Raw genomic sequence first — 16,706 nt, forward strand, 5'->3', positions numbered from 1 at the left:
AAGTACCATTGTCCCACCTGTACCTGTGCCCCCTCTCCATGTCCCAGTGAACTATCCCCAAACCGTGAACAACAAAATTAACGTTTTGATGAGATTTCCATCCCTTCATCCCCTCCCATCCATCCTCTCCAAACCCCTAATACCTGTATTTTTGTATCAGTTTCTGCTTCCCCCTCTCTTTCATAATTCTTTTTCATAATTTGTGTATATAAATAAAAAAATGTTATATTTCTTGTAATGAAAATCTTTGTATCTTATTTTTTTTTTTAAAAAGCATATAAAATGTCGGCGGACAGCGTGCCTGTCCGGCCTGTCTGTAATTAATAAAATGTGGATGTCCTAAGGACACTACACCTCTCCGTACCATTCGCAACCAAGATGGAACTGTTCTCAGAACACACCAGCTCTCCGGGATGTCCGTAAATCAACAAAATGGAAGTGTCCTAAGGACACTATACCTGTCTGTACCATTCGCAACTAAGATGGAACTGTCCGTAGAACAGGCGCGGTGTCCGGGATGTCAGTATACAAACAAAATGGAGGTGTCCTAAGGACAATATACCTGGCCGTACAGTCTGCAGAACATTTACGCACATGCGCACCATACCCATACGTCCTGCGAACATTGCACCTGTCTGTAACTGTCCGTCTCACTTGTGTCGCACTTTTAATTAGTTTCAGGACCCGAACACTGTCCGTAGAACACCCGCGCTCATGCGCACTACCGCTCCTGCGCTTTTGCTTTCCTGCGAACACCCGTTCCCTTCGCGGACGTGTTCCCGACATCATCATGTGACCGCACCCACGCTGAGCGTCTGTCCTAATTTGCGGACTCTGTCCGGATGCCCAACATTTTAAAAGAACTTATTTGGACAATCCAAATTATTTTACAGTAAAAAATCACCATTTCACATGTCCTAGACAATGGCCCTGGTTTTCCACATATTTTTTGTAACTTTTTGAATGCTTTTGAGTGTTCGATATTTTCTCGAGGCGCACCCCTCCACCGCTATAAAAAGCCACACCCCAGAGCTGATCTTCATTGTGCTTCTGGCTATTGCAGATTGACTTTTGCTGCCTTTAGTGCTCTAGCTGAGATTACCTCATCAACCTTAATGTTATCCATGGCTGCTGTTGCTACATCAGCCTCAGCACCACCCGCAAACTCTCCTCCACCACCACCTCCCCAAGGGCCTGCAGAGGGGAACACGCATGAGGATGTAGACAACTAGGATGAAGAGGATGAAGAGAATGAGGTGGAGGAACGCCCTACTACCAGCACTCGCCGGGAGTCTTGGGTGTGGCGGTTGTTTACCATTTATGGTAACGTACCAAAAGCACGTGTGGACAAGGTCACCTGTAACCAGTGGAAATTAGTGCTGAGTCGTGGGAGATGTGGTTCATGCAGCTTTGGTACGACATCCATGAAGCGACACCTAACTTCGTTCCACAGTGCGGACATTCACAAGGTTGTACCTTGTGATGAAGGTAGTAGGTTGAGTTCCTCCACAGCATCCTCTGTTTCCGCTCCTCTCACCACAAGAGACACTACTGAGGGAGAGAACATCCCTCCAGCTGCTTCACAAGCCATTCGCGATGCTGTTGACCCTTGCCTTTCAAGGGTCACAATATTGTGTATGTACTGTGACGCAGTACTCTGCAGGGGGGAGAGTCTTTGAAGTGCTTTCGAGACTGCAGTCACGGACCACCAGAAGACCTGCTACCTACCTAAATAAGGCCCACCCTACATCATACTCTCTCCACCTGCCCTTTCTTATCCCCGTGGTTGGTGTCCCTTCCTTACCCTCCTTTGCCCTCCTCTCCTAGTGTGTCGTGTGTGAAAAAGGCAAAAAAATATAAAACAACAAAAATCCCCCCAATGAAAGGCTCTTTTCAGAGCCGCCTTTCTCAGTTTAAAAATAGAACTTTCAAATAAACAGTGCAGGTCCCTGCACATTTTTTAAATGTCCACAGACAGTCTTAGTACAGAAAAAATGTTGGCGTGCTGCCCTAGTAAAACCAATGCACTTTTCTCTGGGAGTAAGTGGTGGCTCTGAAAAGAGCCTTTTGGTGGTGTGTTTGTGTGTTTGAAAAACTTGGAATCGTCAACATCTACTGCAAAATAGATGACTATAATTCCAAAAAAGGTTGCAATGCATTTTGTACATTTCTCAGAAAAATCTGATTGCCAGCATATGTAAGATGGACTCCATCTCTGCAAAAAATGTATGTGCTACGAAACATAATATTTTCATTGTGAAAAGAGGACATGCCAACATCTCTCAGAAATGCACAAACAGCCTTATTGACATTGCGCCTCGCTTTTTCCATTCGTGGACCAAATGAGGAAGAACGCAGCCACATTTGTCTGTGCGCAATATGAGAAAAAATTACTTGCGAATTTGGAAACATGTCCATGACCTTCTGAAGTCCTTCTTTCATTCCGAATTGCAAAGAAATTCCAGACACATGTCCTATACTGTTCCCTCCACAATTAATTATAATTATGTCAGGATGACGCTCTGTCTGTAAAGTAGCACAGAGAGGTACCAAGTCCAGCCACTTCATTCCACGTACTCCATGCCAGTGCACTTCCACATGAGGGAATACAAGATCTGCAGATACACCATAGCATTCTGCATGCACCTCCAACCAATGTATCCATGAGTCTCCTAAAATCCAGCCATAGCTATCTCTTCTTCTCTCAGGAAAAAGACTACCTCACTAAATCTCTCCTTACACAACACACCCACTAAAGTTTATTGACCAATCCCTAGCTCCGTTCATTCTCATTAGCATGCCTCTCCACTCCAGAATGCCCGTATGTAATACGTGCTGTCCGCAGACTACCGCCATGTCCGCGGACATGTAGAATATCTGAGCATGGTGAATGTACATGTAAATAGTGTTCCCCATTTCCCTTTAAGGTGGGCTCTGAAAAGAGCTGTTTTTTTTTTTTTTTGCATATGCCTGACAGACACCTGTTATTTTGTATTTTTGGGGGGGTTTTTTCTTCTTACTTTACTCCTAAAATCTTCACAAAACCTGTTCCAAAGCAACCCTTACATTCCAAAAGAACATGGCATTTCCCAAAAAGATAGACAAAAACCATCTGCTTCAAAATAAGCAGCATTACTCGAGACAATATTCTCGTTGTTACAGAAAAACATACCAGCTCTTAGCATGAAAACACGCATGCCTCGATTGATTGCACACCTAGCAATGCTTTGATAAGGACAAAAAACAGAACTGTTGTCCCATTTTGCTCTAGAAAGTAATCCAGAAAAAAGTACTTTCGCATCTGGAATGATGCTGATTGCTGCTTGAACCAACTGTTCCAAATCTGCCAACAAAGTAGGGGAACTCACGTAGCCCAAATGGAAAGCACCATAGTGCAAAACTACCACATGGGGACTGTTCATCCTACGCATATCTCTATAAACTTGGTAAATTGCCTCTACATTGCAGTCAGACACAGCGCTCCACACCACCTCCACTCCTCTAACATCGAAATTGTTTGCCGCATGCCTGCATTGAGAATACTCCTGTAAACCATGGACAAACATATCTCCGAGCACCAACACCCTGACTTTCTCCACTTCTGCCATCTTCACTACACACACTCTCTTTCTAGACAAATCAACAACGTCAACATCTGATTGGCTGATCCCTACAGTCCCCTTTCCATGCTGGATTTGCTCGAAAACCCCATATGTGGTACACCCTACCCGCGGACAGTCGCGGTGTATGCACGGCACCTAACTCTTAGCCAGCCCTTCTACCCTTACCACATCATTCTCGGTTCCATTCCCTCATTGGATACAGCTAAGCAGTCACACAACCATCCACCAATCACATCCAATTCCTCTACATCTAACTCCATCATCAGAGTTCTGCACTTCAAATGTACTGTTGATCACTCTGAATACAAGTGTCATATCATCGGAAACACCTACTACAAAAACTACTGTACAAGTCTCGAAGATTTCTACTTACAGCTCCATACATATCCACATGCATGATTACAAAGTACAGGTATGCATATTTTATTCAGAGTACATGTACAACTCTTATGATTCCATATAAACAAAGTAATGCCACTAAATCTGCATAGCCAATACATACATGACAACGCTCCCGATTTAAGCGCGAGACTCCCAATTCTTCATTGAAAAATCACACTATTTTTTACTGTATCCCGCATAACCTTTACATTCATGCCAACCCTCCCGATTTACGCGCGAGACTCGATTTTTCATTGAAAAATTTCACAATTTATTACTGTCTCCCGCCTAAAGTAATGCTAAAGTAATGCTAATCCCAATGCAATCGTATGAGAAAAATAAATGTTCCCAATTGCTGTGGTGAAATCTCCCTCTCAGGTGCTCCCGATTGTTCGCATGTCTAGTTATAATATGAAATTATTCAAATTTTTCCCATTTACTATAATGACCTATCACTTCCAAACATCTCTGCTATCTAGAACACAGCTGTAAAAAATCAAGTGAATTTAATGAACTTAGAATTCTACTAATTTGCAAAGCATGTTCAACTAACATACTGTAAATAACATATAAAGACTGCACGTAGTCAAATGAAATGCATGCATACACTATGTTCAAATATCACACAGGAATACTACCACAAAAACATAAAAATCAATGTGTACATTATCATCCGTGCTATAAACACACAAAATGACTAAGTTCTTCCATTTAGACCACTCTCCTGAAAATCAGCAGCATCTAAACTACAAACAACATATCCGAAGAAACCTGCTCATTCCACAAAAAAAAAGTGCGTCCAAAACTACCTTTATATTCTTACTGTTCCTCAAAGACACTGTGTGGTTCATTCATGTAATTTGCGCACCAAAAAAACATCGATTTCTGAACCATTCTGCCCACAAATCCGCATTTATTAAACAGTGATTAGCAGACAGAATGGCACACAAATCCCTGTTTTTTTGCAACACAAAACAAAGAACTTTTTTAATTTCATACCATTACGTTTACTATTAATGCTTCTCCTCACCACTAGCTCACTTTCCACTCTCATCTAAACCGCTGTGTAGTAACATACAAACAGAAGAATAGCCTTCCCAACTAATTGTAACTGCCCAATGCACATTCACACACCACCACATACATCTTTCCCATCACACTCATACACGCATGCACACAGCACACGTACATTGCAAAACAAACAGACCCATACCTTCTTTTTTTTTCAACAGACCCCAAAGAATGCCTAACAAAAAGCCATTGGTTACATTATTATTGTACAGTGGACACTGAGCTAGGGTGCAGGGTAGGAGCAGTGAATGCACGGTAGGAGCAGTGAACAATAGGGGTGGTTTGGTTGTGCTGGGGTCATGGTTGAACCTTATGTCATAGGCAATTGAACGATGATTTGCATCCCCAGCATGCGCTGCTGATAACAACAGACATAAGTATGTGTTGTAAAAAATATGTTTCTTAAAGAAGGTTTATAGTTCTTTCATGTATATGAAAAGAGGAATTATTAATAACCTATATACAGTGATGTAACACCATGAAACATTTTCATTTATGAAAACCTATTAAATTGACAGAAATAAACATTGTTAAAGGGATGTTACGGTTAAGATGTATTCTACCCTGCGACTCCTCTGCTCCAGTAGTTAGCCAGTGGTGGCACACCCTGGCATCCCTTGGCATTTTCCTCCTGGATTCTCATGAGCATTTGCCCTTCCGTACTGCCCCTTCTATTTATATACTTCTATCACCGCACAATGCATATGTGCATTTATAGGAACACTGTGTACAATTTATTTGTATAAGTAAGGGGAATGCAGATGCAAAAGATTTCAAGAGATTGATAAGTGGCAGTTGGTGTGTGGAAGCTTAATATCGTCATAGGGTTATATGTACAGTTTTTGGAAGTGATTGCTGGATGGATGTGTGACTGTTTGAATGCAGGCATTGAGGGAGTGTTGCAAAAGGGTAGAAGGGCTGCCATGTGCAATGGTGTGCACGTTCCATCTGGGGGGTCTTTTAATGATCTATGGCCTGGAAAGGGGACTTGGAGACTCTGGATAGTTATAAAAGTCCATTGATTATGGTCCTTATTGTATGCTAGAGGAAAGCGTTTGGAACAGAACATTGTTTCTGTCCTTTTATATTTTTCTCTGGTATACAATTGTCCATTATTCCCATTAGCATAATACAACATGATAATTAATATTTTGGAGGATCTCATAGAGTCTAACTACCCTTTTGAGAAATGTAAAGTAGGTTGAGTCTATAAGATTATTTTTTAACTGTGAAAGGTGGTTCCCAAAGGATCCTTTTTTTTGTGATCTTTGTTTTTTTAACCTATTGTTTTGCAGGACAGATCAGAAAGTAAGGTGGGGAGGGAAATGAGGGAAGAGGCACCAACCACAAATATGGAGGGGCAGGTGGACAGGGGGAGATGTTGCGCTTGTCTTACATCTAAGGTAGGGGCAGTGTTCCTCATGCTCCTTGAGTACTGGTGTCTTTGAAAGATATGGATCAACCGCCTCTGCGTGCAAGATAGCTGGAGGGATTATTTGTTGGCAAAGGTGAGGTGGAGGAAGACAGCCTATTACTTCCTAAGAAAGGAACACTGTTTCTGAGAGCATTGCAGTGGTTAGATTTGGTGTGGCTGTGCATGGAGGTGGTCCTGTAGGAGTACTGAGCAGGTAACCCGCGACTGAGTACAACGTTGCACTCAATGCATTTCACTTTGGTAGCTTTAGCCTTTGGTACATGCAAACAATGGCAAAGAACTGCCACACCCATGATTCTCTTTGGGTGCTAGAGATAGGCACTTCCTCTAACTCACCTTCTTGGTCCTCTTCATTGTCTTTTGAAGTACTGCGCTGTTTTTGTTGTGTATGTCCTCCAGCCGGTGGTGGTGGCTCTTGGGGAGGAGGGATGGCAATAGCTGATGCCATTTTTAAGATAAATAGCAGTTTTGCTCATATTTTTCCAGGTATGTGCTGTGTGCTAGATTGTTAATGGATAATGAGTAAGAATAGGTGTAGGAGCTGTGCAGGGGTACATTTTGAGATTCAAAGTTCCTAGTTGAGCTGAAAATGCAGTTCCGAATTGTTCAAGAAGCACGGATCTGTTTTTGAAGTGTGGACACGTTCGCGAACATGTCATCATGCAGTGCGCGTGGTGACGTGACACTATCTGGAAAGTCAGCGATGACGTCAGACATTTGTGGACATCGACAAGCTCAAAAACAGTGGACAAAGTTGCAATAAGTATAGAAGTGTTCAGAATCATGCTAGAAGGTGTGGAATTGCAGAGGTTTGAGGTGAAACTTTGTCAATTGGACAGAAATGTTGCTATATTGGGGATTTATTTTGCTGGAGTGTGTTACTGTGTGGTTATCTATAAGAGAAAATGCATTGTTAATGTTAATGTTAAAGGTTATTTGTACCGTGCACTATCACCACCGCAATAGTCCCCGGGCGCTCTGGTGCTCTGAAAAAAATGGGAAATGGGGGGGTGAGTTAGTGGGAGTGAGCGGGAAAAGTGCAAGAGAGCAATGGTGTGCCGTTGGCAGCCTCAACCCGGTTAGCACCGTTTGCTGGGCTTGGGGTGTTTTCCAGTCGGTAGCCGTTGTGTGCTGTTGTGCGAGTCTATGTTTGGTTTGTTTGTTGTTTGCAGTGTAGTAAAGTTTGTGCAGATTTTTGTGTTATAGGGTTGTGATTGTGTTTGGTTAGAGTTTGAGAGGTGTTTGCAGAGGGATGAAATCGTTAGTGGATTGGTTAATTGGCATACTATCAGTGTTTAGATCTACTGGTCTATGTATTTGGGTCGTCATTGACCGATATTTCTCCTCTCCTGTATATATCACATTAATGTGTAAATAGGAGTTGTGTATCTAGTCCATTGAATGACTAGAGATGAATTGTTACAATTCAATTGTGAGCATTTAGCTTGGTGTCACTTGCACTTTAATTTTTACCTGGTTTTAACATGTGTATGTTTTTTATGATGGTTTTTTTTAATATTTACTAATACAAGTTGTATTTTGTGATAATATTTAGCTTGTTGCTGACTACTTTTTCTCTACCTTGTGCTTTTGTATTTTGTCTCTATAATCCCTTCTTGAAGGTAGAAGTCCTTTTACTACCCTAGGGAGTAAATGTTTCGAAGGGTTTCCTTCCTATATATGATAATTGGCATTGATGCCTGGAAGCTAAGTGCTAAACTTCCATATTCCCTCCAGGTGGTCTGTGCAAGCATATCCGTGCCTCCAGCCAGATCCAGCACCAGCCAATACCCACAGTCCCTTCCACACATGACACCCACCCACATTCATAACCACGTCTCAGATCAGCCCCTGCCCACCTTCGTCAAACCTGTCTGTATGCGGGTCAAGCAAGCTTTTGTGAGTCCATCCAAATCTGGCCCTCAGAGCATTTTCAATACAGTTCAAACGCGTCATCTGTCAACCAACGCTACTCCATTCAGATGTGGCAGTGGTATGCACTCACAGTCTTATCCAGCTGCTTCTAGCCCCTTTGAAGTGCACACTCACAGCTACGTCCAGGCACGGCACCTGTCATCATACATAACTCTGTACGGGCCTGGCGCATGCCTATGTCCACAATTCAGTTGAGGTGTGGCAACTGCTAACATTCACACAACTCTATATCCAAGTATGGTACCTGGTAGAGTTCATGGAATGAGTGAAGTTGTTGGTTGGCGTTGGGGAGAGACACTAATTTCTGTCCTTATGGGGTGTGGCTTGTGTTCTATTTGACCTAGCGTCATCTCTCTCGTTGCTGTCAGAGTTTCACTTAGTGGGTTCTGGGTGTTGTCGATACCATCCTGAGTTCTGTCATCCTGTTCTTTGTGTTTCTTGTTTGATTGTTTATTTGTTTCAATTTGAATCTGCGGTGTTGAAGAGCCAGGCTTTTTAGAAGTTTTCTGAATTGTAGATGGTCTTTGATGTTTCTTATTTCTTTCGGGATGTTGTTCCAGGTTTTTGCGGCTAGGTGGGAGAAGGCGGATCCCCCTAGATTTTTCTTGAGGTATGGTTTTGGTTCCAGGCATTGCTTGGTCTGAGGAGTCTGTTTGGCTAGTAGATTGTTATTTTCTTTTGTAGGAATTCAGCTCCCTGTCCGCTGATTGCCCTGTGTGTTATGCACATTGTTTTGAAGGTGATGCGATTGTTGACTGGGAGCCAGTTTAGTATTTTTTAGTGCTGGAGTGATATGGTCTCTTCTGGATAGTTTGAGGAGGAGTCTGGCTGCTACATTTTGGATGCATTGTAGTTTCTTCAGGAGGTAGTCTGGCATCCCGAGGTAGAGGCTGTTTGCGTTGTCGATTCTTGACATGATTAGGGTGACGATTGTGAGTGTTTTGTGGGTGAAAGAGACGAAAGGTAGGAATCTTCTTGATGTGTGAAGGAGGAAGAAGCCTTTTTTGATTATTGCATTTATTTGTGTTGTCCATCAAGACTCCCAGATGTTTTACTACCTTAGATGGTGTTGGCGCAGTTCCCATTTCCATTGGCCAGGGAAAGTAGGCATTGTTCTCTTGATTTCTGGATATTATCATGATTTCTGTCTTTCCTGAGTTGATATTCAAGTTGTTGGTGTTCATCCAGTTAAAGACTTCTATAAGACACTCATTTAGGGTTGAGAGATCTGGTTGAGTGTCTTCGATTCTGTAGATGATTTGAGTGTTGTCTGCATAGTTGTAGCATGTCATTTTGTATTTTTTGAAGATTCTGATTACTGGAGTCTGGTAGATGTTGAAGTATCTACCCTGGTGATAGTGGTGATAGTGAGGATCCTTGTGGCACTCCACAGTTGTTAACTCCTGGAGTAGATCTGAAGGGTTTTATCCATACGGTTTCTGTCCTGTCTGCTAGGAATGATTTAATCCAGAGTAGTGCCGTGTCCATTATACCGGTGTCTAGTCAAAGCATCGAAAAAAAGGGTCGACAGGACAAAGGATCGACACCAAAGGGTCGACAGGACAAAGGATTGCATTTTTTTTAATTATATATATTTTTTTAGGTTTTCGTATAGGTAAAAAAATGTTTTTTAGTAAAAAAAAAACGGGGGTTGGAGGGGGACCCCCCCAAAAAAATACGAAAAAAGTTTAAATAAGAATTCGATCCTTTGGTTTTCGGTCCTTTGGTGTCGATCCTTTGGCCATTCGACCCTTTGGGTGTCGATCCTTTGACCTACAACCCATTATACCTATGTCTTCCAATCTTTTGGTTAGGGTGTCATGGCTAACTGTGTTGAAGGCTGCAGAGAGGTCGAGCAGAATCAGAGCTGAGGTTCTGTTGGAGTCTGCGTTTGTTTTTAGGTTGTCCCAGATGGATAGTAGTGCAGATTCTGTTCCTCTTGTGGGTCTGAAACCGACTTGTGCTTGGTCTAGCAGCTGTTGTTTTTCTACATGTTCTTGGGTTAATTTGTATACGTCCGTTTCTAGGAATTTCGCCAGGTAGTGAATGTTTGAAATTGGTCTGTTGTTGGAGAGGTCTTCCACATCGCCACTTGTGTTTTTTAAAAGTGGTTTGATATATGCTGATTTGAAGGATCTTGGTACAGTTCCTGTTGTCAGTGAGAGATTTAGGAGGTTTCTGTAGTATTCTGAAGGCGTTCCTTGTGCGAGGATTCATTTGTAGATGTCAGGGGGAAGGGATCTGTGGGTGATCCTGCTTTCTTGCTGTGTTTGACCAGCTTGGTGAATTCCTCTGCTGATATTTCAGGAAAGATTTGGAGTTTGTGCTGTGGCTCTTCGTTAGGTCCGGTTGGTTGTGTGTTATGGTTGGTTGGTCTGTTTTGTATGATTTGTCGGATGTCGTTGATGTTGTTCTTGAAATGGTGTGCCAGGTCGTTGCAAAGTTTCTCTGAGGGGGTTGGAGTGTTGTCGCAACCAGGTGGGTTTCTAATTTCTTTGATGATGTTGAGCATTTCTTTTTGTGTGGCATTGGTGATTCTGTCATCATAATGCCTTCTCTTCGCCTTTTGTATTTCCTTCTTGTATGCGCGGTTTTGTTTCTGGAACAGTCATTTCTTGTCTTAGTTGTATTCTTTCCTCCATTCTAATTCCATCTTCTTGTCCTTTTTCATGGGGCTTAGTAGCGGTGTGAACCATTTTGCCATTCCTCTATTTTTTTTAGGGGTTAAATGTTTTTTCCGGGGCAATGTTTTCAATTGCATTAGCAATCCATTTGTGAAGTAGCTCAGCTTTCCCGTCTAGGTCAGAAAGCTCTAGTTCTATAGTTGAGGGTTTGGTCATCTCCAGTTGTTCCATTAGGTTGCTTGCTTTTTTCTTTTTCTGATGGTTGTGAGTTTGGAGGGCTGGGTGCGGACTTGAGTTGGTAGTGTGATCATGAATGAGATGATGAGATGGTCGCTCCACAGTATTTGTATTGGTGGTGCCGTGGTGATAAGTTTTTCCTTGGCAAAGATTGCGTCAAGGTTGTGTCCTGCCGAGTGTGTTGCCCCTTTGACCAACTGTTGTAGTGTCATGGTAGTTAGTTGCCCAATTAGTGAGTTTTTGGAGTTGGCGTATTTTTCTTCGAACCAGATGTTGAAGAACCCCAGGATTATTAGATGTTTGTGCTTGATGGCTATGTTGGTGATAGCTTCTATGAAGTTGTCGACGAAGGTTGCATCATATGGTGGTGGTCTGTAAACCAGAATGAATGTGATGTTAGTTTTTGGATTCGCTGATAGGTGTATGACCATGGTTTCGCAGTTGATGATGTTGAGGGGTTTGTCTATTTTTATTTTCAGGTGTCCTTTGAATGCTATCGCGAGTTCTCCTCCTTTTTTATTTTTCTATTTACCTGAAAGCTGTTGAAGTTGGTCGGGAGGCAGCTATGGAGTGTGATTTTGTAGTTGTCGTCCAGCCATGTTTCTGTGATGAATAGGATGTCAAAGTTGTTGTTGCAGAGAAGGTCAAAGATCTCTGTTGAGTGTTTTAGCATGGATCTTGCGTTTATTAGGTTGCAGTGGATTTTAATGGTGTAGTTTGGTTTGTGTTTTATTGTCGGCCTTGTTTCCTCAGTGGTGTTGCGATTTCCTTCCAGCTCGGTCTCTTGTTGAGGTGTTGGTACAGTTGTGTCTCAGTTGTCAAAAATTTCTTCTAGGTTCAATCTTGGATTTTTTTTTTCATCAGGTTCTTCTTCAGTTTTGTGGCTGTGCAGTGGAAGTTCCTCTTGTTTTGGTGATGTAAGGTGTTAGTGCTTCATTCTGCTATTGTTATTTCTAGCGTTGTCCATTCTTCTGTGTAGTTATGTTCGGCTGTTTGCTGTTGTTGATTCGTACGTTGGGTTGGCTTGTTCTGGTGACTGGTTATTTGCGAGCTATGTAGTTAGGTAGAGTGATTTCTCTCTTCTCCCGGCATTGGTTCTGTTCTTGTTCCTGTCTGTGGGAGTGTGTTCTGCAGTTGTGAGTCTTTGTAGTGTTCAATTGAGTTTGTTCTTTCTGCTCTTTGTCTTTCCTTTGGTCTAGTTCGTTTGCGCGGCATTTTAAGCTTGAGCATTTTTGTTGGTCTTTATTTCTGTTTGTTGATGGTGAGTCAGTTTCGCTTTGTTCCGGCTGTCTTGTGGTGTTGTCCTGGGTGTAGGGGATTGTCTGGTACAAGTTTGGGCTCAGTCTGTTGGCGGTATTGTCAGCTGATATTGCTGGCTTGTTTAGTCACTGTCTCGAGTAATGTAGGGGACGTTAGCTAGGGTTATATTGTTGGGGTATTACAGTGGCTGTTCCTAATGTGGGTCTCCCTGGAAAGGTTTACAGCAGTAAACAAACTATGTGGTGTGAAGAAGGGTATAGCTCGTAACTACAGAATTGTCCAAATGAGCATAGCTGACAATCACTGCATCATCTCATGGGGCGCGACCCTATAACCACAGTATAATTCCACAGTAATCAGCCAATAATCACTTTATCAAGGGAGAGAGGCCTATAGTTAACAATGTAATTTGAAATAGGGCAAAGCTAGATTTGAGAGTCCCGTATAGGGAGAGAGTGTCCTACAGCCAAGAATACAACTTGACTACCAGACAATGCAGTTTTAAATGAGGCTCGGCTTGAGTTGAGATCATTGTATAGTGGGGGAGAGGCCTACGCCTGACAGAGCAAATGGATGCAGTACCAGAAACAGCTAAGTTTGAGACACAGTTGAGCAATTGCCTGCAACACTAAGCACAGCTATGTTGGAGAGTCCTGCATAGTGGGAGAAAGGCCTACGCCTAACAGTTCAAAAGGGTGCAGTACCAAACACAGCTAAGTTTGAGACACACAAAGTTGAACAAATTACTGCAATACCAAACACAGCTAGATTTGAGACACAGATGAACAAATGATTTCAATACTAAACACAGGTAGATTTGAGAGTCCCACACAGTGGGAGAGAGGTCTACGTCTAACAGTTCAAAAGGGTGCAGTACCAAACACAGCTAAGTTTGAGCACAAAGTTGAACAAATGACTGCAATACCAAACACAGCTATATTTGAGAGTCCTGTATAGTGGGAGAGAGGCCTACACATAAACTGATCAAATGGGTGCAATACTAAACACTGCTAGATTTGAGAGTGCAGTATAGTGAACAAATGTGTACAGTTGAAACAAATGACTGCAATACTAAACACAGCTAGATTTGAGAGCCCTGTATAGTTGGAGGGAGGCCTACGGACAAACCGATTAAATGGGTGCAATAATAAACACAGCTAGATTTGAGAGTCCTGTATAGTGAACAAATGTGTACAGTTGAAAGAAATGACCATAATGCTAAACACAGCTAGCTTTGAGAGTTCTGTATAGTGGGAGAGAGGCCTATGCCTAACAGTTCAATTGGGTGCAGTACCAAACATAGCTAAGTTTGAGACACAGTTGAACAAATGACTGGAATATTAAAAACAGCTATATTTGAGAGTCCTGTAGAGTGGAAGAGAGGCCTACACCTAATAGATCAAATGGTTGCAGTACTAAACACAGCTAGATTTGAGAGTCCTGTATAGTGGGAGAGAGGCCTACGCCTATCAGATCAAATGGGTGCAGTACTAACACAGCTGGATTTAACAGTGTGGGGGAGAGGGGGAGAGGGAGGCAGCAGTGAATATTCACAGTGTTTTAGATAAGTTTGATAAGCGGCTAGGCTTCCGGGGTAGAGTAATTGCTCCACTCCCCACCAAGACCACTCCTACCATACTGGTCCTGGTTGTTGCTGGTTGATGGCTGGCCACTGGCTTCTCCTGCTGACACCTTCGGACACGATCTGGAACTGCCTTTGTGGGAGCCGCCTATTGCCTTGGGACCCTTAGCCACAGGGGCTGGACGGGCAGAGGGTTGCCCTGGACAAGTCACTTAAGATCTTTGTGGAGAGCCAATAATGGGCTGTGGGCGGGATGGGAGGTGCGAGATGGAGAAAGCAGGAATGGTTGCGATGAGGGACGCAGGCACAGGGGAAACTATAGTTTTTTATTAAAAAAGATGACAATGGACAAAAAGGGTTTTGGGGCCTCAAACACTCACCTGTCTGATGACTCGGAAAGGCAGTGAGCGCACTAACATGGGTCGATAGACCCCAAACACTAAGACTGCTTCAGCCAATCACGGGCTGTTGGTGTGAGGTGGAGGAAGCAGGAAGGGTTGCAATGAGGGATGCGGGCACAGGGCGAATCTTTCTTTTTTTATAAAAAAAGATTCACAAAGGCCAAAAAAGGTCTGGGAGCCTCAAACACTCACCTGCCTGATGACTCGGAAAGGCAGTGAGCGCTCTAACACGGGTTGATAGACCCAAAACACTAAGGCTGCTTAAGCCAATCTCAGGCTGTGGGTGGGATGGGAGGCGGGAGGTGGAGGAAGCAGGAAGGGTTGCAATGAGGGATGCGGGCAAAGGGGGAAACTTTCTTTGTTTAATAAAGAAAAATTCACAACGGCCAAAATGGTCTGGGGGCCTTAAACACTCACCTGCCTGATGACTTTGAAAGGCAGTTAGTACGGTAACATGGGTCGGTAGATCCCAAACACTAAGGCTGCTTCAGCCAATCACGGGCAGTGGGCGGGATGAGAGGAGGGAGGTGGAGGAAGCAGGAAGGGTTGCGACAAGGGATGCGGGCACAGGGGGAAACTTTCTTTTTTTATAAAAATAAGATTCACAACGGCCAAAAAGGGTCTGGGGGCCTCAAACACTCACTTGCCTGATTACTCAGAAAGGCAGTGAGTACGCTAACACGGGTGGATAGACCCCAAACACTAAGGCTGCTTCAGCCAATCATGGGCTGTGGGTGGGATGGGAGGCGGGAGATGGAGGAAGCAGGAAGGGTTGCGATGAGGGATGCGGACACAGGGGAAAACTTTCTTTTTTTATAAAAAATGATTCACCACGGCCAAAAAGGGTCTGGGGCCTCAATCACTCACCTGCCTGATGACTCGGAAAGGCAGTGAGCATGCTAACATGGGTGGATAGGCCCTAACACTAAGGCTGCTTCAGCCTATCACGGCTGTGGATGGCATGGGAGGCGGGAGGTGGAAGAAGCAGGAAGGGTTGCGACAAGGGATGCGGGCATAGAGGGAAACTTTATTTTTTTGTAAAAAAAGATTCACAATGGCCAAAATAGTTCTGGGGACCTCAAACACTCACCTGCCTGATGACTCGGAAAGGCAGTGAGCTTGCTAACACAGGTCGATAGACCCCAAACACTAAGGCTGCTTCAGCCAATCACGGGCTGTGGGCTGGGTGGGAGGCGGGAGATGAAGGAAGCGGGAAGAGTTGCGACAAGGGATGCGGGCACAGGGGGAAACTTTCTTTTTTTATAAAAAAAGATTCACAATGTCCAAAATGGGTCTGGGGACCTCAAACACTCACCTGCCTGATGACTCGGAAAGGCAGTGAGCACGCTAACACGGGTCGATAGACCACAAACACTAAGGCTGCTTCAGCCAATCACAAGCTGTGGGCAGGATGGGAGGGGGGAGGTGGAGGAAGCAGGAAGGGTTGTGACGAGGGATGCAGGCACAGGGGGAAACTTTCTTTTTTTTATAAAAAAATATTCACAACAGCCAAAAAGGGTCTGGGGGCCTCAAACACTCACCTGCCTGATGACTCAGAATGTGTTTGTTGTTTTGTGAAACCTAGGCCCTCATTACAAGTCAGGCGGTGGACCATGGTGCTTTTAGCACCATGGTCCATGCCGGATCTGCCATGGTGGATGGCGGAATTACCGCCCCATTCCAAGGTGAGTGGGGCGGTAATTCCCCATTCACCATTTGCCCTTCCCCATTCCCATTTTTGCCCCATAGGGCATAATGGGGATGGGGAAGGCGCTAATTACGGCACCGCAAATTACGGTGCTGTGATTAGCACCAAGGTCGCTTAGCGCCTTGGACTTTAACGCCTGCAAAAAGCAGGCGTTAAAGTGTGAATCAGGCGTTAAGGGTTAACGGCGCTGACGGCGCTGTTAAACCCTTAATGTCTGACTTGTAATGAGGGCCCTAGTGTTCATGAAAAACATGTTTGATTGGTTTTATTTTTAAATATACACTCATTAAGAATATAGCAATAGTATTAGTTGTGCAAACTCCTGTTATGTAAAAAAGAAATGGAATGTTTTTTCCTGTGAAAATTGCCCCAATAAATGCAGGCGCACTATGGGTTCAGCAATAAGCCTTCTTGTACGATTCATCCACTTCATCCCAATGTACACGGAC

The 16,706-nt window shown here is 43.6% G+C and overlaps 1 protein-coding gene across 1 annotated transcript in view; it reads left to right on the top strand.

Annotated features, from left to right (window-relative positions):
• The window catches only part of STAC (SH3 and cysteine rich domain), a 1,207,284-nt gene that overhangs the window by 624,136 nt on the left and 566,442 nt on the right, over nt 1-16,706 (top strand). The window lies entirely within an intron of this gene.

This window comes from Ambystoma mexicanum, chromosome 5p (assembly GCF_040938575.1).
Source record: "Ambystoma mexicanum isolate Mex_15411 chromosome 5p, UKY_AmexF1_1, whole genome shotgun sequence".
Lineage (NCBI taxonomy): Eukaryota > Metazoa > Chordata > Amphibia > Caudata > Ambystomatidae > Ambystoma > Ambystoma mexicanum.